We start from the raw sequence: 22,069 nt of genomic DNA on the forward strand, positions 1-22,069 counted from the left end.
GAGTAAAGTTGGATTCACACCAATAAGATCGGACTATAACACCGAAACCGAGTGATACCAAATGGACTCTTGAACAGAGACCGGCGGTAGTGAACTGAAACAATCCAAATGATCCAAGGGATGAGCTAAGAATTACGCCTAACTGGGAAGTAAGAGCAAGCCTGTATCAGTAATTTCAAGTCCTGCCTGGACAAGTTCTGGGACTTGGATATCCACCTTGGTGGGGGGGGGGAAAATTCCCACCCCAAACAGGAGGACTGGGGCTGTTTTGGTCGGGAAATCCTCATATATTTTTGCTTTTGCCTGTGATGTGTATAAAGGAGGGGAGAAAATCACAACTTCCATCAGTGCCACATCATATACCTTGTCTAAATCATCCCAGTATGAGACATGCTAGCTGGATTAAATATAAGTACTTAAATTAGAGAAAAATAAGTATTGTAGTTCACAAAGTTAAGCCTCTCATTGCAGAAAGTGCTGTGTACCAAATCTATTAAGAATAACTTAAATGATAACTTTCGCTTTACAGATGGGAGATTACTAGTGCCTGTTGAGTGGGAAATACCTAAGAAACGGTGAGAAACTACTGTTAAAAGGTGTCAAAAAGGATTTACTGAGAAATTAAAAAAGAGGAAGTGCCAAAAGCTATTTGCCTGGAAACTGACAAAAAGGAGTTGATAAGGAAATAGAGGGCAAGACCGGGTTGGCCGCTGTAGTCGCCACCAAGAAGATACAATACACCTGCTATGGGTAGCAACCCCATAGGCATGGGAGGTGGGAATACAAGCCAAACCAGACCTCTGTTACTCCTTTTTTTGCACTCATTTTTTGTCTTTTCTCTTTTGGAATACCAGCAAACACGAGCCATAAATGCTACCGAAAGCTGTATATGCAAAGACATCGAGGTTCCTTTTTTGTCACTCATACCTGTATCAACAGTCACTGTTATAACCCATCCAAACTAGGTAACTGTATGCATAATGGGAAAAAATATTGGGTTACAGAAAATTTGGGAGCAAGTGGTAATAGGTTAAAAAGTGAATGTCCAAAAGGGGAGAGATGGATTTGTTTTACATATGTTATTGAGAGCAAAACCCAAGATTTAGAAAAAGAACAACTGATAAGCAAAAAGGCAAAACCAGCACAGCAATCTAATCCTGTGTCAGTTTCACTTCAAGATTTGTATACAAAACTAGAACAACAATTAGAAAAAGAAATAGATATCTCAAGACTGGGAAAAAAACAGTTTGTGGAGTTGGGAGAGAGAATCAGTAAGGAACTTAACATCACTAACTGTTGGGTATGTGGAGGGGCTTTGACATCAGAAGAATGGCCACGGAAAGGCAGCAGCTTAGGTCCAATTGAACTCCTAAAATGGAACCAGACAATTACAAAGAGAGAAAACCGTCCTGAAGGGTGGATTTTAAGCTCAACAGTGATAGGAGAAGAATGTCTCTGGCACACGGGGAGGAATTTCCTTAATGAAGTAGGAAATACTCCCTGTAAGAGATATAAAGTTAGTAATGGAACTTCCACATGGTGGATCCCAGATGAACCAACTTGGTACTGGGCTCCCAGAAAAACAAAGGAAGGGGATTGCAAATATAATAATGAAACTAAACTGTTTCAATGTAAGAATAAAGGCAAGAATCCTTACTTTAGTATACCTGAAATCTCCAAACTCTGGGACAACTTAAATCAACAGAAAATTGATTTTTGGAAAGCACCAGATGGCTTATTTTGGATATGGGGAAAAAGAGCATACCCAAAACTCCCCCCACGATGGAAAGGGAGTTGTACTTTGGGAATTATACAGCCAGGATTTTTTCTTCTGCCAGGACCAAATGGAGACAAACTAGGAGCGCCAGTATATGAGGACCTAAAAAGAAGCAAAAGGGAGGAGATTGGAGGATTTCAAAAATGGGGAGATGAGAAATGGCCTCCTGAGCACATATTGGAAACCTATGGGCCAGCCACCTGGGCACAAGATGGGAGTTGGGGATACCGAACCCCAATTTATACTAAATCGCATCATAAGACTCCAGGCAGTTGTAGAAGTAATAACAAATAAAACTGCTCGGGTAATAGAATTAATATCCACTCAGCAACGTCAAACCAGAGCTGCAATATATCAGAATAGGTTGGCTTTAGACTATTTGTTAGCTGAAGAAGGAGGTGTTTGTGGGAAATTTAATACATCAGATTGTTGTTTAAAAATAGATGACAATGGGGATGCCATTCTAGATATAGTCAATGATATCAGAAAAACAGCACATGTACCAGTTCAAAAATGGGACCCAATACTAAAAAGCAGTTGGTGGGATAATCTATTGGAAATAGAATGGTGGAAAAAGTCAGGCTTCTTCCTTTTGTGTGCTACAACTGGCTTGATATTTTTTCCTTGTTTAATCCCCTGCTTTATTCAGCTAATCACCAGAGTAGTTCAGAGTATGCAAGTGATAACAATGCCTATAGATCCAAACTTAACTACATCTAGAGCGGCACAAAAAATTATGGTGTTAAAGAAACAGAACAACATAGAAGATCCTCTTGAAGAAGCAAGATTAATTTGGAAAAAAACCGAGTGAATAATGAAGGCTAGAGGACAAGAAATATTGCTCAAGCCAAATGATTCATGAAAAGAAAAAAGGGGGATATTGTTATAAATGCGTATCATATTATTGGCTTTTCACAAGTATTATAATGAATATTATATGTATAAGATTAAAAAATTTCGCTGTAATAATATAGTCTTCTTTATTTCTGTTATTAATGAAACTTAGAAATAGTGGTATAATACATGTATGTTAAGCTATGACATAGCATTAAAACAAAAACTACTTTTGTTTGTGTAACCCAAAGACTGAAAAAGATAGCTGGAGACCTTTTTTTCTTTTATAAACTATCTTATCCAGATGAAGACAGCAGTGACCAGAACTCTGGGGGGAGGAATTTATTGCATTTCCGGTATGAGGGAATGTAAATCTCGATGGTGCCAAGAAGATTGATCTATTGAGAAGGGGGCAAGAGAAAACTAAACAGAAGAACACCAAAGATCCTAAAAAGAATGTCTGAATATGTATGAGAATTTATGGATATGTAGTAGGATTCTGTTTTTAAGGGACAATCCTTTGTTAGTAAGGTGTGCTCTCTTGGCTGAATGCAGAGACACCCGGCCATATCTGTATACTTTACTTTATTTTTTCCTCCTAAGTGTTTTTTTATTAAACTTTTAAATTCTATAAAAATTATGTGAACCTCGTTTTTCACAGGATGTTATACAAAAAGGACATGCAGCAGGCGGATCGGGAAGGCTGAACCTTCCAAGCACCTCCGCCAGTGTTGGGCAAAGGGACAGGGACATGCGGCCGGGAAAATCAGGACAAAAACGAGGCCGCGTCCTCCAACAAGTGGAGAGAGCGCACGGCAAATGGCCCATGGCCTCTCCCTTTGGGCAGCAATAAAGTCACTCGCACACCACTCCTCTGGCTCCTTGGGCCACACAAACCTCTGGCGCCGGGAATTTTCCCGCCCAGCCCCGGGCACAGCGCAGCCACCTCCGGCCTCCCGACACGAAGCGGGACGAGCCAGCGCTGCTCCGCCACCGCCTCCTGCCGAGGCCCCAGCGGCAAGGAGACCGCGGGCAGCCGCTCCCGCAGCGCCCTCAGCCCAGGGCCAACACGGGCCGGCCACGGCACAAGCCACCCGCCACAGCCCCCTGCCGCCCCCTCCCGGGCCCGCAGCGAGCCCCGAGCCCCCGCAGAACCGAGCGCGGCTCCCACCTGCGATGGCCGGGGCCGCCTCCGAGCTCCGCCGCCGCCTCACCGGGCTCCGGCCGCTGCTGCCGCCGCTGCCGGGCCCGCACAGACGCTCCGGCAATGGCGGCTCTCCTGCCCCACGGCCGCCCTGGGGGCGCCAGCGGGGCCGGGCTTGTCCCCGCTCTGCCCAATCAGCGCGCGCCAGAGCCACGAGTGACGGCAGAAGCAGCCAATCGCAGCCAGCGGCGGGCTCTGCACACGGCACGGACTCGCCTGCCTTGGGCTGAGCTCCGCCATTTCTCGGCAGCCTGGGCTGAGGAGCGGCCCCGGCGCTGGGCCCGGCCCGGGCAGGAGGCCAAGGAAGCGCCGCTGCGCTGAAGCGCCGGGAGCTCGGGGTGCCCGGGAGCTGAGGGCGCTGCGAGCTGGGGGTGAGTCCGGGATGGAGCAGGGCACGCCGGAAAGAGGCCAAAACTCTGTGACTCTCCTTCCTGTCCCGGGCGGGGAGCAGAACACACAAGGGAAGGCTCGGGGGTCTGGATGAGGGTGGGGACAGTTCAATCCTTGGTCACGGGCACAGCACACCTGACTTGGGGAAATTAAATTGAATTTATTATTCAAACATGTCCGAGCAAGAAAACGAGAAGCAATTTAATTCCTACGGAAATCCATCTTCCCCCCAGCTGTCCCTCCTTCCCGGGCTTAACTTTGTGCCCCTCTCCGTCCCCCTCCCCGCCCAGAGGCACAGGGATGGGGGTCACAGTCAGGTCATGTCAGTGCCTCCCCCTGAGGGACAGGAATCCTTGTCCTGCTGCAGCCTGGGGTCCCTGGCAGGGGCCAGAGTCCCTCAGGACCAGGCTGCTCCAGCGGGGATCGCCAGGGGGATCCCCGAGTCCGGCCAGGAGCCACTTCCATGGCTCTGCAGGGGCTTCCCCCGGGCTCGGGGCCTCTCTCAGGCACCCCCTGCTCCGGCCCGGCCTCATTGCTCCCCTCACCCCCCCATGCAGCGAGTGCCCGGGCAGGGAGATGGACGATTTTCACGGGGCTGAATCTTGGAGTTTCTGAGCTTTATTGGGCTAAATGTTGGTGCTTTGTTTTTTTGTGGGAGCTGAATCTTACTATTCTGAGTGGATATCAGAATTTTGGTGTTTTGGAAGTTTTTGATCTGTCTTTGTTAGCGTTCAGGAACACACAGAATCACAGACTGAATATATGCAGGTGCTTTATTGAAGTGTGTGGGAACTAGGGGTATCAGCAACCCAAATCTAGCTCCATTGTCTTTGTCCAAAATGCACATATTTCTACAATGTCAGCTGTAGCAGTAATCACTGTAACAACGTTATCAATATTGCTTCATTAATATTGCTTCATTAACTTTATATTGCTTCCTGAGAGTTAGCTCATCCTTGCACAAACATGTCCGAATCTTATCTCTGGGTGGGTATCTTGGAGACCCCAAGTACCAGTTCCCGTTACCGTAAACATTTCAGCTTGCTAGTCCATTCCTAATACCAAGCATTCTTGTGGCCTACCTCTACATGATTTTAAGAAACATTTTCAGATACATTTAACCCCATAGTAACGTATTTCCCCACTTTGAAAATATTTCACTTTACTATAATAAGTGTAATGCTTTCACTGTATACAGTCCTTTTTCTGAGTTTATACTTGATGTTCATCTTTGAATCCACAGTTGTCGTAAGCGTTGTTACACTCTGGAGGACTTGGAGATGACAAATGCGGATGTGGATCTCTGTCCCGTGTCAGTGCCTTTATTATCTTCTGGTTCCAGGATACTCTTTTCTTTATCTCTCCTTTCAGAACTGCACAGATTAACCAGATTGCTAAGAACACAATTAGTAGGATTATCAGACTCTCAAGAATAGATTTGATCCAGGAGCTCACATTCCATCCCAACCCTTCAAAATTTTATCTACCCAACTTGTGGTGAGATCTTCCCTCTCTTTCTGTGCTTCATGTTCTATGGGTTTTAATGGATTAATGTCGTGTTCTACATCTGCAGTTCCATTTGGGATGTGGATGCAGCAGTGATTATTGAGAGACCGCCAGCTCTTCACCAGTCTTCACAGAAGTAATCGTGAATGCCACTTTATTTCTATCTTTAGCACACTTTTATAGGGTTCTACAGGGTGTGCAGGCAGAGCAAGTTACTATTGGCTAACACACACAGTTTACATTTTTTCTCTTACACACAGGGATATTGTTTTGCTTTACTCTCTCTTCAGCATGAAGGTTTCAAGGACTTTAGCTCTTAATATCATGACTTATTTCAAAGGCTGGTTTGTGCATACAGGCCTTTACTAATATATAAAATATAGCAACAAGTGATCAATTTGTCCTTTTAGGTACCCGCATACTCCGTGTTCTTTCAACAATAACATATCTAAAGCCAATGTGTTTTGCAGGGTCATTTTAGTCGTGGCTTGTAATTGTACATTTAGCTCTCTAAATCCCTCTTTGGTAACTCTTGCCAATCTTTCTACCTGACCTGTAAGTTTGTACAAGATCTTTCTATTGTTATAATTTGCTATTGGACCAAACAAGGATTCCAGCGCCCACTCAAATTTTACACTGCTGGAGGGTTCCTGCCATCTTTCTTCATCTTCAGCTTTGTTTTCCTGAAATTCTCATCTTCTCCTTATTTGCAGAAGTTCATGTTCTCCCTTGAATGGGGACCTTTTCCAAATTGGGCATAAGGTGGGGAGGCCTAAAGTAATCTCTTTTACTTTTTCACCTACAGGCAAATGTGTTGTCCAGGTGCCATCGCTTGCTGCCCATCCAAATTGGCCTGGACTCTGAATTGTACTTGTGCTCCATATTACCTTTTGGATCACTTGTCCTATCTTGTCATTTATTTCCCCTTGTTTATGTTTGATTCCTCTGCAGGCACATCCAATTTGCAGAGCTACCACAAGTGGTGGCACTTGTTTTATTTCTTCATCATCATAAGTACAGTCCTAAGTTTTGTTCCATACCCACCAATTGACTTTGTCTGCCTCTATTCTACTACTGGTTGCAGTGTTCCATACCCCTGGATCTGTTTCATTTTCAGAGCCTTCCCACTTAATGCACCAAGGGCTATCTGCCATAGATTGGAATTTCTGAAGCACACTCATTGACCATGCACTGTCCCAAGCTTCAGCCCGATCTTTTCCTTCCTGTCCTTCACACTTCCACTTTGATACTGAAATCTTTTCTTTAATGACCTTTGCTATCTTTTCATAACACCATCCATAATTCCCTAATCCCCCATCCCAGCCTAGTTTTGGTTCATACTTTCCTCCATTTTCATGACAATCCCATCTAGATGAATACTTTGGCTTCACAGCATTTTCAAACACTGTCTTATTTGGGTACTCGTAATCTATTTGCAATACATAGCTCACATTTTCATTTTTATTCTTTTGTATTTCAGGTAATTCTGATGTTATAATTCTTTAATTTATTTGGTCTCCTGCTGCCTTTGGTATTGGCAGACAGGCAGTTATTTTGCTGCTGTTTTGCATCTTGGCAAAATCTTTCATTAATCTAATCATCCCATTTTCTGCCTGAATAGTATTAGAGACTTTTATCACTTGTGTTTCTGGCTGCACCCCCACATCCCTCTTCATTCTAAAACGAAGAGTTGTCAGCTGATCCTTTTGCATTTCACATCCCAAGGTAACAGTGATTCCAACTGATGGCAGTGAAGGCCATAAAATAATCCCCATTACAGTCACTAGCAACCTAAACATTTGAAACAATCAAACCCGCTTTATCTGCAGCTTTGTTGGCCCTACAGTTTGTGCAGTCCACAGTGCAGGGTTAACGTTCTTCACTCTGGTGTAATGTATGCAGGGATCCAGTCCAGCTCCTTTGACTGCTGTCAAGGTAGTTAACAGTACCTGATAGGGTCCATTCCACCTTTCTTTTAATGGTTCTTCGTTCCAGCTTTTAACGTACACTTCATCTCCCGGGGGGATGTCATGAACTGGATTCTCAAGAGTCAGCGGCCTGTTCCACACAAGGGTGCTCCGAAGTTGAGCTCGAGCTTTTCCAAGAGACAGAACATAATTCTACACCTCTTGCTTCCCTGTAACATGTACATTTGGATTAGGTTCAGGGGATTCATATGGTTTCCCATCCAATATCTCATAAGGACTGACTGACATCCCGCTTCTAGGCTTTATCCGAGTCCTCAGCAGTGCTATTGGTAAAGCTTGTGGCTGCTGCAATTTAGCCTCTTGGCATATTTTGCTGATTTACCTCTTCAATGTCTGATTCATCCTCTCTACCTGTCCACTGGATTGGGGTCTCCATGGTGTATGGAGATCCCAAGCTATTCCCAGTAACCTACTCACCTCCCTCACTACTGTGGCTGTGAAATGTGGGCCCCTATCTGATGATATTCCTAGAGGCACCCCAAATCTTGGAATGATTTCTTGCAGTAACCACTTGACTGTCTCTTTTGCTTGATTTGTGCTACAGGGAAGAGCTTCTGGCCATCCTGAAAATGTGTCAAGCCCTACCAATAGATATTTGTATTCTCGTGTTCTTGGTAATTCTACAAAATCTACTTGCCAATAATCTCCTGGTTCTCCTCCTACCCAAATTTTCCCTAATTGTGCCTGTCATCTAACCACTGGATTGTTCTTTAAGCAAATTTCACATTTTGACATTACTGATTTTGCCATTGTTGACATCTGTACTGAAATTAAACTTTGTTTTAACAATTTCACCAGTGCCTCTGCACTCCAATGACATTTGTTATGTTTAATTTGTAGAACTTCTGTCATTATCGAGGGGGGTACCACTACTTGTCCCTGTGTAGTCACATACCACCCTTCTGAATTCTTCTGTGCATTCAGTGAGCGTCCCAATTTCACATCTTTTATTGAACATTTTGGTTCTGGGGGTAAATTGAATTGAGATACATTAGTTTTTAAAGGTATCAATGCCATTGCAGTTTGTACTTCTCGAGCAGTTTGTTGGGCTGTCCAGTCTGCTTTCCGATTTCCCTCATGAATTTTGGAGTTTCCTGATTGGTGAGCTTTACAGTGCATGATTGCTACTTGCTCAGGCTTTTGTACTGCTTTTATTAATTGCAGGACTGCATCTTGATGTTTAATGTGTGTACTTTGAGAAGACAGCAGTCCTCTTTCTTTCCACAGTGCCCTGTGTACATGCACCACTCCAAAAGCATGTTTTGAATCAGTCCAGATATTTACTTTGTTCCCTTCACTCATCTCTAATACCCTGGTTAAAACAACCAGTTCTGCTCGTTGGGCAGATGTGTTTGCTGGTAAGGAACAAAGCTGGATTCAAAAGGTTAGCTGTCTTTAGTGTGACATCATCCTGCAAAGTTGGGATTAACTGGAATTTCATCATCCTGCTTGGAGATAGCCAATGGCCCCCTTTTGTTCTAAAACAGTGGTCACCATGTGTGGCACATAGACATCTGTGTGTCTCCCCATCGTGAGTTTCCTGGCTTCTTGGATCAGCATCACAGTGGCTGCAACTGCCCGCAGGCATGAAGGCCATCCGGCACTCACGTTGTCAAGTTGTTTGGAAAAGCAACCTACCGGCCTTTTCCAGCTTCCCAAATGTTGGGTCAGCACTCCCAGTGCTGGGTGTGATCTTTCATGCACAAACAGCTGAAAATCTTTGGATAGATCACGCAATCCTAACACCGGAGCTGTTGTCAATGCCTCCTTCAGTCTGAGGATGGCCTCCTTCTGTGGTTTGCCCCAGGTAAGCGGTTGTGTCTTCTGGGCTTCATACAGGGGTTTTGCAATTAGTCCATAGTCCATGATCCACAGGCGGCACCGCTCTGTCATCCCAAGGAAAACTTGTAGCTCATGTAGGTTCTGGGGTTCTGGAATGGCACAAATAGCTTGAATACGATTAGTACCCAGCTTACATTGCCCTTCTGAGATTTCACATCCCAGGTAAATCACAGTCTGCTGGGAAATTTGTGCCTTTTCCTTAGACACCTTATATCCTCCCATTCCCAGCTGATTTAAAATTTCAATTGTTACCTTTATGCAGTCTGTTGAGATTTTAAACACATCTCTGCTGAGTGGTGGAAAAGAAACATTAAAATTCCTTTCCCCAAAGCAAAGGCAAACCAGGTCCATTTAGAGGAATAAGATTTGAAGCCATTTTAAAGTTGGTCTATTTTGGCAGCAGCTAATCCCAGGCAGGGCAGAGTGTGAGTGGAATTGAGAGGCAGAGTGGAATTGTCCCGGTGCCTTCCCCAGCAGCTGTGGCGAGGGCAGGCACAAAAAGGCCTGAAGCTGCAAGAGTGAGAGCAAGGATTGTCCCGCAGTGGCTGGAGATGGCAAAGGAGGGTGGCCAGGCCGAGGATTTGAGCAGAGGATCTGTGGGCAGGCCCAGGGGCTTCCCCCGCTGGGGAGCCCTGGCTGCTGCTGCGTTGCCTTCAGTGCAGGCTAAGGGGTGGCCTGTTTAATATTCCCTTCCAATTCAGATTTCTGAGTCTGGAAGAGCCATGGCTGGGGCATCAATTATTTTATTTTTTTCATTTTGTTAAGTTTTTTTCTCTTTCTTCTGTCCACCCCGTAACATTGAGAATATCTGGGAGTAAAAAAGTCACACAGTGTTGTGGCTAGAAGAGAGAATCCTCAATCCAGCTCCTGCAATTCCCTGTTAATGATAAGAATAATTCCACCTCCATTTTAGTCCTGGGAAATGTTATTTCTGAGATTCCCTGGACCCTCTCAGGGTCAATATACCACAAGCCTTCAGTCAAAATAGGTCTCAAATATTTAAACATTTTCTCCACTATTTGAACTTTTCCGTCAGATACTCAAAGCTGCTTTTTTGCCTGCAAATGAAGCCATTTCACAGAGACTTCCTCTACCTCTTCTCCTTGTCCTCCTGACTGGATCAAGCCATCCACATCCTGCATTAAGCCAGTCCCTGGGGGTGAGGTCAATTCCTTTGATATTTCCTGCAAGGCTTGCCCCAGTCAGGCCGGTGCTTCCGTGCATCCCTGCAGAAGGACCGTCCATGTCTTGAGCATTTTCCCTTCTACCTCTTGTTGCCAGCCCAAGGCAGAATTGTGTTTGCATCCTGTGGAAGTGGGCAGATCCCCAGAAAGCATCATTTGCATCAAGTTGTGAATGGCAGCAGTGTGAGGAGGGCACCTGGTTCAGGATGGTGTAAGGATCTGAGCCTGTGGGGTGCCTCGGTTTCATCATCTCATTTCTTCTTCTTGGGTCCTGCAGCATTCTGTGGATTCCATTGGATTTCTTGTTTGGCAGGATAGGAGCATTCTAGGGAGCCATCCCTGGCTCCCCAAGCCGTGCCTTGAGCAGGACTCCCAGACAGGCTGTGAGCCCTTCCTTCCCTCCCTTGGAACAGGGGATTGCTTTTTGACACCTCTTGTCCTGGTTGCTTCAGGGAAGTTTGGAGAGGCTCCATATCTAATTTTGCCAATTTCCCTGGGGCTGCCCACACTTGTGGGTTCACTTCAGCCTAGGCTCTGCCAGACATTTGACACAGAGGTACAACAGAACCAGCCTCTGTATCACCTTTTGCAACATTAATTTGCATTCTCAATTTAGCCATCAAATCCCTTCCCAATAAATTACAATCACAATTGTGAGCAAATAAAAGCTCCTGCATTTCAAACCCATGTCCCACATCTGCTAATAGTGGCTGAATAAAACACACTCCAACTCATCCTTCCCACTTAGTGCCTTAATTATTAAAATACTCCGTAGCACCTTTAGGTGTAAGGTTCTGAGTGGATGGAGAGGCCCCTGTGTCCATCAGGAAAGGTCTCCTCTGGATCCAGAGCCACCCTGAATGTTCCCAAGGGCTGCAGTGTGGTGGGTCCCTGGTGGAATGGGAGCTGTGAGAGCGCTAAGAATCCGTGTCCATCAAGGGCTGGACTTGCTGGTGCTGAGGGTGCTCCTGTCTGTGCTTGCAGTGTCCTTGTGCCCTGCAGCTGGAAGGCTGATTCCTTGCCAGGGGCTGTTTGGGTGGGCTGTCCCCTGGCCAGGAGGGCAATGCCTGTGCCAGGTGCTTGTGGCCGAGGGTGTCCCCTGGGTGCTGGGGCCCCCTTGGGCCCTGGGCTTGATCCCTCAGGGGCTGTAGGAAGTGTGCCATGGCCTTTGCCTTCAGCTTGGCCTTTTGCTCATCCCTTGCTGCATTCAGCTGCTGAGCCTTTGGGAGCAAGTGCTGCAGGGGCTTCTTGTGGCCCTGCTGCAGCCCCCCTCAGTGCCTGTGGGTGCTCATCGTGTGGCAGCTGCTGAGCTTTCTGCAAAATCCTTCCTTTCTCCAGGGACCCAGCACAAAATGCTTAAAAGATCATCTGGATCCTTGCAGGTCTAATCTCCATTTCTGAGCTGTTCCTTCCTGGTGCTGGCTGTGCTGAGGCTCCCCTCCCCAGCCCGTATCCCAGAGCCGGTCCCTGTCCTGCCGCAGTGTCCAAAGGCGGCCCCCCCGGCGGGCAGGGCCGGCAGCTCCACGGGGCCGGGCAGCGGCCGGGGCGTCCCGCAGCCTCCTGGGGGCCGGGGGCCACTGCCGGCCCTGCCCGGGGGGTGCTGGGGTCAGGCAGCGCCCGGCGCTGAGCCCCGGCTGCCCCACAGCCCCGGCCCGGCCCCACAGCTCCCCACAGGCCTCCAGCCCGTGCTCCCGGTGCCGCAGCTCTGCGCCCGCTCCTGCCGCTCCCAGCTCAGAGAAACCCCCTGAAATCCTGACCTCCTTCTTTTCCTGTCCTGGAAAACTGGGATACAAAGGATCTGAGTCAGCTGGCAAATTCTGAGGATAAGACCCTTCTGAAAAACATCCCAATCCTCAGTATTTTTCTCTTCCTCTTCTTTTCCATCATCATTTTTTTTACCCCATAGACTGCTCCTGCTGCTTCTTGCCTTAAGCACATTCCTGCACACTCCCCTTCAGCCAATCCCTTCCCAGCACACCAACACCATCCATCCCCTCTTGTCTAAATCCTGACTCAGTTTTCCTTGTTGTCCCCCTGGGTGTCCATGTCCCTAGTTAGCTCTGGGAGAATGTGCAAACGACCTCCACGTGCTCCCATGGGACCCTTGAGAGATATTTTGGGATCCTCATCCCTTTTGCTGGGACCCCATTGTGGCTTTCCCTTTTGTCCCCTCCCTGGGTGCCCTGCCATGTTTACTCCCCGAAGATGCCACTGGAGTCACTGCTGAGATTTTCAGTGCTCTCTCCCTGGTGACTCTTGAGAGCCCCCCTGATCCGTCCCTCGTCTGTCTCCTGCTCACTCTCGGGTACCCAATCAATCCCCGGTGCCGCCGCCAGCCGAGGGAGCCGATCCCCCAAACTGGGTGAGGCACCTTCAGCTGCACTCAGTGCCCGCCGGCCCGGACGGTGGAAGGAATTGCGGAGGAGCCCCAAGGTGTGTGGAAAAATTGACATCCCCAGAGGTTTCTGTCCACAAGGAAGACAGAGGAGTCCTGTAACAGTAATTTCATTTATAAAAAAGGATGAGGCCCTGGGACATTTCTAATGAGATTTCTCCAGTTGTTGGCAGACAGAGCCTCCTTTTCATCCTAATTTTCTTGGTCACATCTCCCTCTCCCTTTCCCCATTGGCTGAAGTACTGGAGAGGTACAGACTTCCCATTGCACCTCTTTCATACCCCCTTAATATGCACCCCACTTTTGTGTAGGTAACGATATTGATGGCTGTGTTAAGTCTTTGTTGTTCTTCTGGAAGTTGATGAATTTAGCAGGACCTTGGCTGAGCAGCAGTCTGTGTCATCAATTAATAACATTTTGTGCAGCTGATGGCTCCTCCTGTCACTTCCTTATGTCCATGTCCCTGGCCCCATGTCCAATGAGGTTCAGCGGATCAGTTTGTAAAGAGCCTTTGTTGTTGTTCCTTTGCTGGGGTTCCCCCGTTTTGGGGCCATCCCCCCTGGAGCAGGGTGTCCCCCCTTGGTGCAGGCGCAGGGCTCAGGCAGGGCTGAGCCAATCAGAGCGCGCGGCGCTGATGACTCATCAGTGTCCAGGCAGAGCCGCAGCTGCCAGCATTCCCCAGCTGGAGCCCAGCTGCGCCCCTCCCCCCCGGGCCTTGGCGCCCCCCTTGAGGGGAATTTGGGGAGGTGGGAGGGGGGAGCGCCAAGGCCGGGCCCCCCCGCGCTGTGGTGGCGGGAGCGGCTGCAGTGGGGAGCGAGTGCGGGCGGAAGCGGCCGAGAGCCCAGCGCTGCCCCAGGCCGAGCTGGCCCAGCTCCATCCGTGCCCCTGCGGTGGGATGCTGTGGGACTGGGGGGGAAGAGGGAGGCGGCAGTGGGTGCTGGGCCTGGGGGCAGGAGGAGAAGGGAAGGAGAAGCAGGGCTGAGGAATAAAATGATCAAAATATGTACCTGGGGTTTTGCAGAAGGAGGAGGAGGAGTGTGAATTAGAGCAGGGCCACAGGAGGAGGAGGAGCAGGGAGAGGAAGCAGCATAAAGTTCATCCCTATATCTTCACTTCCCCCACCCCAGGAGTGTTGCCACCCTACATGCAGCAGGTGACTGGGGAGGGGGATCCATGATTTTCTTGGGGCTGAGTCTTGGTATTTCTGAGCTTTACTGGGCTATACGTTGGTGCTTTGGTTTCTTGTGAGGGCTGAACCTTTCTGTTCTGCAGGGGATTTTGGCTGAATCTTGTTGTTTGATTAGTTTTTGATCAGTGTTTTCTTGTTTGAGCTGAATGCTGGTGTTTTAGAGATTCTTTCAGACACAAGATGCCCAATGACTTTCTGAGATGAACTTGGGCAAGGAGGAACCCTCAGCCCAAGGCGCTCTCCTATAGTTTATTTCCCCCCAACCAGGATTTTACGTTCCCAAACCGTGTCCAGATGGAGGAGGATGAGGAAAAGCCCTGGAGATTCCACACGAGGAGGGGCTGTGAACCCAGTCCAGGGAGCTCCGAGGAGGAAAGATCCCCCCAGTGCCAGGAACATGGCCAGAGGTCCAGCCAGAGCTCAGAGCTGGGGGAGAAGCCCCACAAGTGCTTGGAATGTGGGAAGGGCTTCAGGTGGAGCTCTGACCTGCTCCGCCACCAGAGGATCCACACTGGGGAAAAGCCCTACGAGTGTGGGGAATGTGGGAAGAGCTTCAGCCACAGCTCCAAACTGAGAAATCACCAGAGGATCCACACTGGGGAAAAGCCCTACGAGTGTGGAAAATGTGGGAAGAGTTTCAGAGATATCTCTGACCTGATGAAACACCAGGTGATCCACACAGGGGAACGGCCCTACACCTGCTTGGAATGTGGGAAGAGCTTTGGGAGGAGCTCCAATCTGAGGGCACACCAGCGCATCCACACTGGGGAGAGGCCCTACGAGTGTCCTGAGTGTGGGAAGAGGTTTCACACCAGCTCCAATGTCCTCCTACATGAGCGGATTCACACAGAGGAGAGGCCCTTCCGCTGCCCCGACTGCGGGAAGGGCTTCAAGCAGAACGGCAACCTCACCGTCCACCGGCGCATCCACAGTGGGGAGAGGCCCTACGAGTGTCCCCAGTGTGGGAAGAGCTTCTCACACAGCTCAGCCTTGACCCAACACCAACGGAGGCACCAGTAAGGGAAGCCCTGCGAGTGCCCCGAGTGCGGGAAGAGCTTCGTGCGCTGCTCCAGCTCCATCCCCCATGGGAGGATCGGCGTTGGATGATCCCCAGTGACCCCCGTTGGGCAGAGCCCTGGTGATCCGTGGTCCTGGTGATCCGTGTTGGGAAGACACCTGGCTGGGAGGCTCCACATCTTCCTGTGTCCTTGTGGGCACCTGGATGAAAGCAGGGGAATGAAAATCCAACAGGATACAGAATGACAGTGGGAATTGTTGACTTTCAATCCTTGAGAACCTTTTGCCTCAGTAGCTGTGTGGGCAGAGAAAAGGGGGTGACACCGAGCTTGGGGGGCCCAAGGGGAGCACACACGCTCTGTGGGGGGGGAGGACACGACTCCCAGGACCCCCCCTCACCTTCCTGTACAGGTAGAAGCTGAACCCCAGTACCAGGAAGATAAAGCCCAACATGGAGACTGCAGTCCCCGTCAGCATCTTGCTGTGGGCAATGTTTCACGGCATCCATGATGCATCTGCAGAGATCAGGAACCCCCAGAACCTCTCACAGAACCCCCAAGCTCCTCCAAAGACTCTCCCAGTCTCCCCCAGCCCACCCAGGACCCTCTGAAACCTCCTTTGGAGTCACTAATTTTAAACAATGAACAATTTTAGAAAAATTAGAGATCTTAGCTAGAGATCGGCCTTGCTGGAACTAGTTAGAGTTAATGATTAAGTGAGAAGCAGGATTTGAGATAATGAATCTCAGACTGAGGTAAAAAATTACTTTTCATTGTATGTTTGTTCAGCTGTGCTTATAATGAGAAAAGAAAAACTGATCAACGGGTTCAGGAAGATCACAGACCTTACATCTGGAAACCCATTTAAAAGTCACAAGGGAGGAAATTTGAGTTGTACCAAATGTCATTTGTAATGTCCACCATTGTAAAGGTAGAAAGGTGAGAGTGAGGAAGAGCAGTTTTCCTTCATCTCTTTATGACCCCTCCTCACCAAAATGACCTCAAATTAGGGAGCCCATCACGTAGGCAGAATGACTTTTTAAACTCATTACTGTGCATTTTAATCCAAAGTGGGGAATGGGAGGTGTTAGAATTGTGAATATGTATTAGTAATAATATGTATTCATCTTTTGGAAATTCAAGACTTTTGTAAATAAATAGACACTGGAATCTTTTGTCAACTTGCAGTGAGTATTAAGGGGATGACTCCTGCACTCGCCCAGTGCTGTGATTAAACATCCACTTTGTAACTTTAAACTGTTGGAGAGGTTTTTTGTCCATTAACAGATTGATGTTGATACTGGATCAATATTGCTATTTTGGTAAATCACTCCCAGTCTCTTCCCAGCCTCCCCAGGACCCACCAGAGCCCCTCCTGTTCCTCTCAGGATCCCACAACCCCCTCCCAATTTCCCCCCACTGCCCCAGGACCCCCAAACCCTCTCCCAGTCCCTTCACAGCCCCACCAGGACTCATCAAGACTCTTCCCAGTCTCTTCCCAGCACAACCAACCTCATCCCAATCCCTGCTTTCCAATGCCCAATCTCCTTCCAGCTCCTCCAGGCTCACTCAAATCCCTCCCAGTGACACCCAGCACCTCCAAACTCCCTCCCAGGGTCCACCAGGACCCCCAGAACCTCATCCCACCCTCCCCAACATCCTTCAAACCCCTTCCCCGCCATCCTAAGCACCTCAATCCCTTCCCCAGTTTAAACCAGTCTATCTCAAACTCCCTCCCAGTTCTTCCCAGCACACCCCAGTCCCCCTCTGGGCCCCCCCAGTGCCTCCCCCGCTGCCCCTGGCGGCGCTGTGGGGGCCGTGCCGTGCCCCAGTGCCGGCTCAGGGGGTGCTCCAGGCTGACGTGCTCCACCTGGCGGCTGGAGCTGAGCCCGCGTTGCCGGGGGCGGTTTCCAGCAGCACCAGGAGCTGCTGGCTCCAGTCCCCGCTGGGGAGCACGGCAGTGGCCAGCACGTGGCCCGAGAGCTGCTGCTGGCCCTGGGAGCAGCTCAGCTGGATGTGGGCAGGGGAGAAATCCATCAGGGAGCAGAGCAGGCGGCCGGGGCCGGGCTGGGAGCTCGAGGGCACCAGCGAGATGGACACGGTGGGGGCACTGGGAGAGAGCAGAGACAGACTGGGATCAGCTGGAGGGGAACTGGGAGAGATGGGTGAGGAGTGGTGTGGCATTGTAAGGGACTGGGAATGGACTGGGAGGGCCTGGGGTGGCACTGAAAGAGATGAGAGCAGATACTGGGACACTGGAAGAGAGTGTGTAGGTCTGGGAGTGAAGTGAGAATGAACTCGGAATAGAATGGGAACGGGCTAAAAAGTAATGGGAGTGACTCTGGGGCCTCTGGGCGGGACTGTGGTGGGACTGGGAAGGACTGTGGTGGGACTGGGCGGGACTGTGGTGGCACTGGGCGGGACTGTGGTGGCACTGGGAGGGACTGGGAATGAAGTGCGCGGCACTGGGAGGCCGAGTCCAGCGCGGGGCTCTCGGCTCTGTGGATCTGCCCGGCAACTGATGAGTCATCAGAGAGACGCGCTCTGATTGGCTGAGAGGCGAGGGACTTAACGAGAGGCGAGATGGACCAGGGGGGCATTTGGGGTGACGGGGATGGACTGGGAGAGGCTGGGATGGACTGGGAGAGCCACGGGAGCCACTAGGAGGTCTCAGGGATGGGCACAAGGAAGGCTGAGGGCTCTGGGGTGATTCCCAGGGAGGTTTGGAGGGACCTCTCCCTGCCCTTGTCCCGAACCACGAGGACTTGGATTTGTTTCAGTTCAGTGGAATTCATGGTGATTTGGGAGGAACTGGAGCAAAGCAGCTGGAAAGCACAGTGGGCTTGACGAGGACTGAACCAGGGCAGGAGCTGGGGCTGTCTCGAGTGAGCTCTCACAGTGTGAATCTTCATGGGGTCTTTCTAAGGGAATTTTGTTGAATTTTTACATTCATTATTAAAAAGCAGAGTCACAAGTGGAGCTCTGCTTTCAGCTTGAAATGAGGGGATGGAACGTGGGCACTGGGAATTCCGTAACCTCAAGTTGTTCCTTGATACTGGACACTTTAGCTTTGGCAATCTGAAGCCCTTCAGCAGCAATGGCTCTGCCACCCCCTGGTTTCTGGCTCAGACCCAGCTCGGAGCTTGGACAAGGTCTGGGCTTTGTCCTCTTGAGCTTTGGAAGCCTCCCGGGAAGCACCAGCCCTCCCCAGCCCACCCTTGGTAGGACTTTTTCTTTTCTCTCTGCTGACGATTTTATCCCCAAAACTGCCGTGGGAACGTTGTATCCAAGCACATCCTCCAGCTCTGCACTTTCCTCCTGTGAATTCCCTGTGCAGGGAATGTGTCTGTGCTTTTCCCTGCTCTGTTCACTGACAAACAAACCTGAGCCCGTGGGACTGTCAGAGCTCCTTCATGCAATGAAATCAGGTTGTGTTGATCATGGCATGTTCTGGAGGAGCTTTTCTTGGTTTGTCTTGTGCTGCTGGAAATGACACAAGAGCCAGGAGGGAACAGAAGCTGCTGCTGCCCGTTGGCTCAGGGCCAGGGAACCAAGTTGTGCTCCTGTGCAGTTGGGCCCTGCTGGAAGCAGAGCCGCCTTTCCCTTGAGCAGCTCAAGCTTGTGACAGCTCCAAACAGGAAACCTCAGCAGAAAACTCTTCCTCCAAACTCAGCTGCTTTCCCTCCTGCAGCTGTTTGGGAAAGAGCCTCAAAGCACAGACTCTGCTGGGAGCCATTGGTGCATTTCCTCCCTCCCGGCAGCAGCAGCAGCTCCTGAGCCCTTCACGGGCTCCTGTCCCTTCACAAACCCTTCAGCTCCCTTTGAACTCTCAGCAGTCACTAACATATGCATTTCTTTCATATTTAAACTGCATTTAAACTTCTCTTTTTCTCTCCTCTCTATCTTTTTAATCTCCTCTTTATCTCCTTTAATCTCGTCAGCACCAGTAGGATGGGGATGGAGTCTTGGGGTGGGTGTGGGATGAACTGAGGATCCAGCAGAGAAGGGCAAGGCAGAGGGGAGAGGACTCAGCCAACCCTTCTCCTGCTCTCTCCTCCCCCAGGGTGCAGCTAAAGCAAGTCAGACTGGAAAGGATCCCACAAATGCTGTGTTCTCCTCCCTCTGAGCTTGGCTGGGGATCCTCAGCTTCAGCCTGGTGCAGTGGCTGAGATTGGCTAATTTGAGTTTTTTGGCTAATGCACTAAATAATGTGGTGGGTTTAGCACTGGCTGAAATCTCCAGGGCACTTACTCATTTCTGGCTGTGAGATATGGATTAGGAGAAGGGCAAAACAGGCTTAAAACTTAGAAGCAATAAAGAAACTTTATTAACTGGAGTACAAGAATAAGAAACCAGAATAAAACTTTCAGAACACCTTTCCTCCCCCTGAATAACTTTTTTTTGTTTTATCTGACATTGTCGAGATAAAACTTGTGATTTTAAAACAGTATTAATTATGCAATAGTTTTTATTAGATTTTGTTATGTCATGTAGACTTTTTTACAAGGAACAGGTTTTTTGTGTTTTTTTATTTTTATAAATAGCAGCTGCATGGGAAGAAATTTTGCTATCGTGACATATTTCTCATTTTTACAGCCCTCCTAGAGGTGTGTCTATGGGTTATGAATTCATGGGGTGTTATTTTAAGGATGATTTGTTTGAAGGCAAAACTTTTCTTCATTTGTTTTTGTGATCATCTTTGGGAACAGAAGTTTTCTTCTTCTCTCCCTGGGGGCAAAGGGCATTTTATTGTTTTTATTTATTATTCTGTTCAAACTTTTTATGGGATTACAGTTACTTTAACATTTGTTTGGTTCCTTTAATGGATGCTTTTGTTTAGATTTACAGTTTGAATTTTTTTTATACTTTATTAATGAATTAAAGGAGATATTTTAGTATATCATTGTTTATTTCTATGGCTTTACTAATAATATTTTAGTTTCGATTGTCATTTTTTCATTTTTTTTTCTATCTGAGATTTGACTTTTTTTACTGACTTTGATGTTTTTATGTTGTTTTATTGCGTGTTGTTACTCTGTCATTTTCTGTCCCTGGAGAGAGGAACAAGGTTTGTAGGTCTCATCTGTGTATTGAAAGGGTTAATATCTTGCCCAGGCTCATAGTCTTCCTAGTGTTCCAAATAAATAGGTACTGTGAGGGATACATATCACAGGTGAGCACCCACTGCACAATCTGCTTTGGATTAAATCCCATCTCCGTCTTCATCAGCTCACAGTCACTGTGACACTATTCCTGCATGGAAGAAACAGGCTGGGATGGCCCTTTCTGCTTTTGGTCCTTTTTTTGGCAAATGAAATATTCTATTTGAAAACATTCAAAGTCTGGAGTTTCTTTGTATTTTCACCTGCAAATGCTGCCAGCCGAGGTTCCCAAGTGTCTGGTTCGTGTTTGTGTGCACAGAGCAAAGGTGTCAGCCTGTGTCCGTGGCCCGGGTGTCTGTCAATGTCCATTGAAGCAGACGGCTGGAAGGGGGCTCTGCCCGCCCTGCGCTGCTCCGGGGCTGGGGCTGGGCTGGCAGAGGCTGCAGAGCGCTCTGAGAGGCACCGCCTCAGCCCCGGCCGCCATCTTGTGCATGGTGGCACCGCCTCAGCCCCGGCCGCCATCTTGTGCATGGTGGCACCGCCTCAGCCCCGGCCGCCATCTTGTGCATGGTGGCACCGCCTCAGCCCCGGCCGCCATCTTGTGCATGGTGGCACCGCCTGGCCCCGGCCGGCATCTTGTGCATGGTGGCAGCTCTGAGGGCTGTGCGAGGGACGCTCTTCCCCAGCGCTGTTTCGTGTCCTTTCCTTTCCCAGGATGGCATTTGGAAATTTTTTTCAGCCTTGTCAATACACAACTCACTGTCTTACTTTATGCTTAGAAGGTTCTAAGAAGAAAATGAAAAGCATAGTGTGATTATGATGCACAAAAAGTAGTCAAGAAATCAGTACTCCATCGTGTAGGGCCTACAGAGCAGGGATTTGTTTCTTCAATACCAGGAGTGAGGGGGAAAGCTCCACCACAAACTCATTCATCCATTCTTTGCACAGGAGAAGCTTTTAAACTTTTTTAACTTAATGGGCACATTCTACTTTCCTAAGCTTCATATTTTCTAATTCCGTGATTATGGAAGCCCTTGTAGCAGGGCTCTGCATGAGGTGGTCGTCAGCCTCCTGGTGGTCATTTTGGATGAAGGCTCAGAAGCTAACTGAATTCAAAAGCCCTATTTGTTACACATCAACACCTCTCCTTCCTTTTCTGGGAATTCAACACAAACTTCTAGTCAGTAAGTTCTGCAAGTGCTCTTGCTGCGTGAAGCCACATTGTGTCTTTCATTCAGCAATTAATGAAGAAAACACAAATTGTCTACTGAGACCCTTCTGCTCCCTTCCAAATCACTACTCAAGAACAAGCCTCAGGCACATGCCCATAGTCCCTCTCTGCCAGCAGCTCCAAGCTGCATTGCACAGTGCTTGCTGTGCCCCAGAGAGCACAAAGCAGGCTGGCCTGGTGCCCCTGAATATTTCTGCAAAACCCTCTGCATTTCACACCTTTGCTCTGGCTCAGTGCAGAGCTCCAGGATTGCAGGCGCTTGGTCCCAGAGCTGTGTGAGGCACTGGCTCGTGCAGATGTGCCCTGACTTGCTGTCACTGCCTCACGCTGGGCTCGGTTCCCCTGGCAGAAATGCCGTGCCTGAAGGACACTGCCCTGTGCTGGAGCCTGCGGAGCAGCCCGGCTCCCTCC

At 48.9% G+C, this 22,069-nt stretch overlaps 4 pseudogenes; 3 read left to right on the forward strand and 1 right to left on the reverse strand.

Annotated features, from left to right (window-relative positions):
- The window catches only part of LOC131588510 (zinc finger protein 850-like), an 88,119-nt pseudogene extending 72,581 nt beyond the window's left edge, over nucleotides 1-15,538 (forward strand).
- Nucleotides 1-22,069, reverse strand: part of LOC131588521 (zinc finger protein 850-like) — a 497,145-nt pseudogene that overhangs the window by 204,107 nt on the left and 270,969 nt on the right.
- Nucleotides 1-22,069, forward strand: part of LOC131588505 (zinc finger protein 208-like) — a 911,601-nt pseudogene that overhangs the window by 172,841 nt on the left and 716,691 nt on the right.
- Nucleotides 1-22,069, forward strand: part of LOC131588448 (zinc finger protein ZFP2-like) — a 122,427-nt pseudogene that overhangs the window by 16,114 nt on the left and 84,244 nt on the right.

Source organism: Poecile atricapillus, chromosome 26 (assembly GCF_030490865.1).
Source record: "Poecile atricapillus isolate bPoeAtr1 chromosome 26, bPoeAtr1.hap1, whole genome shotgun sequence".
Lineage (NCBI taxonomy): Eukaryota > Metazoa > Chordata > Aves > Passeriformes > Paridae > Poecile > Poecile atricapillus.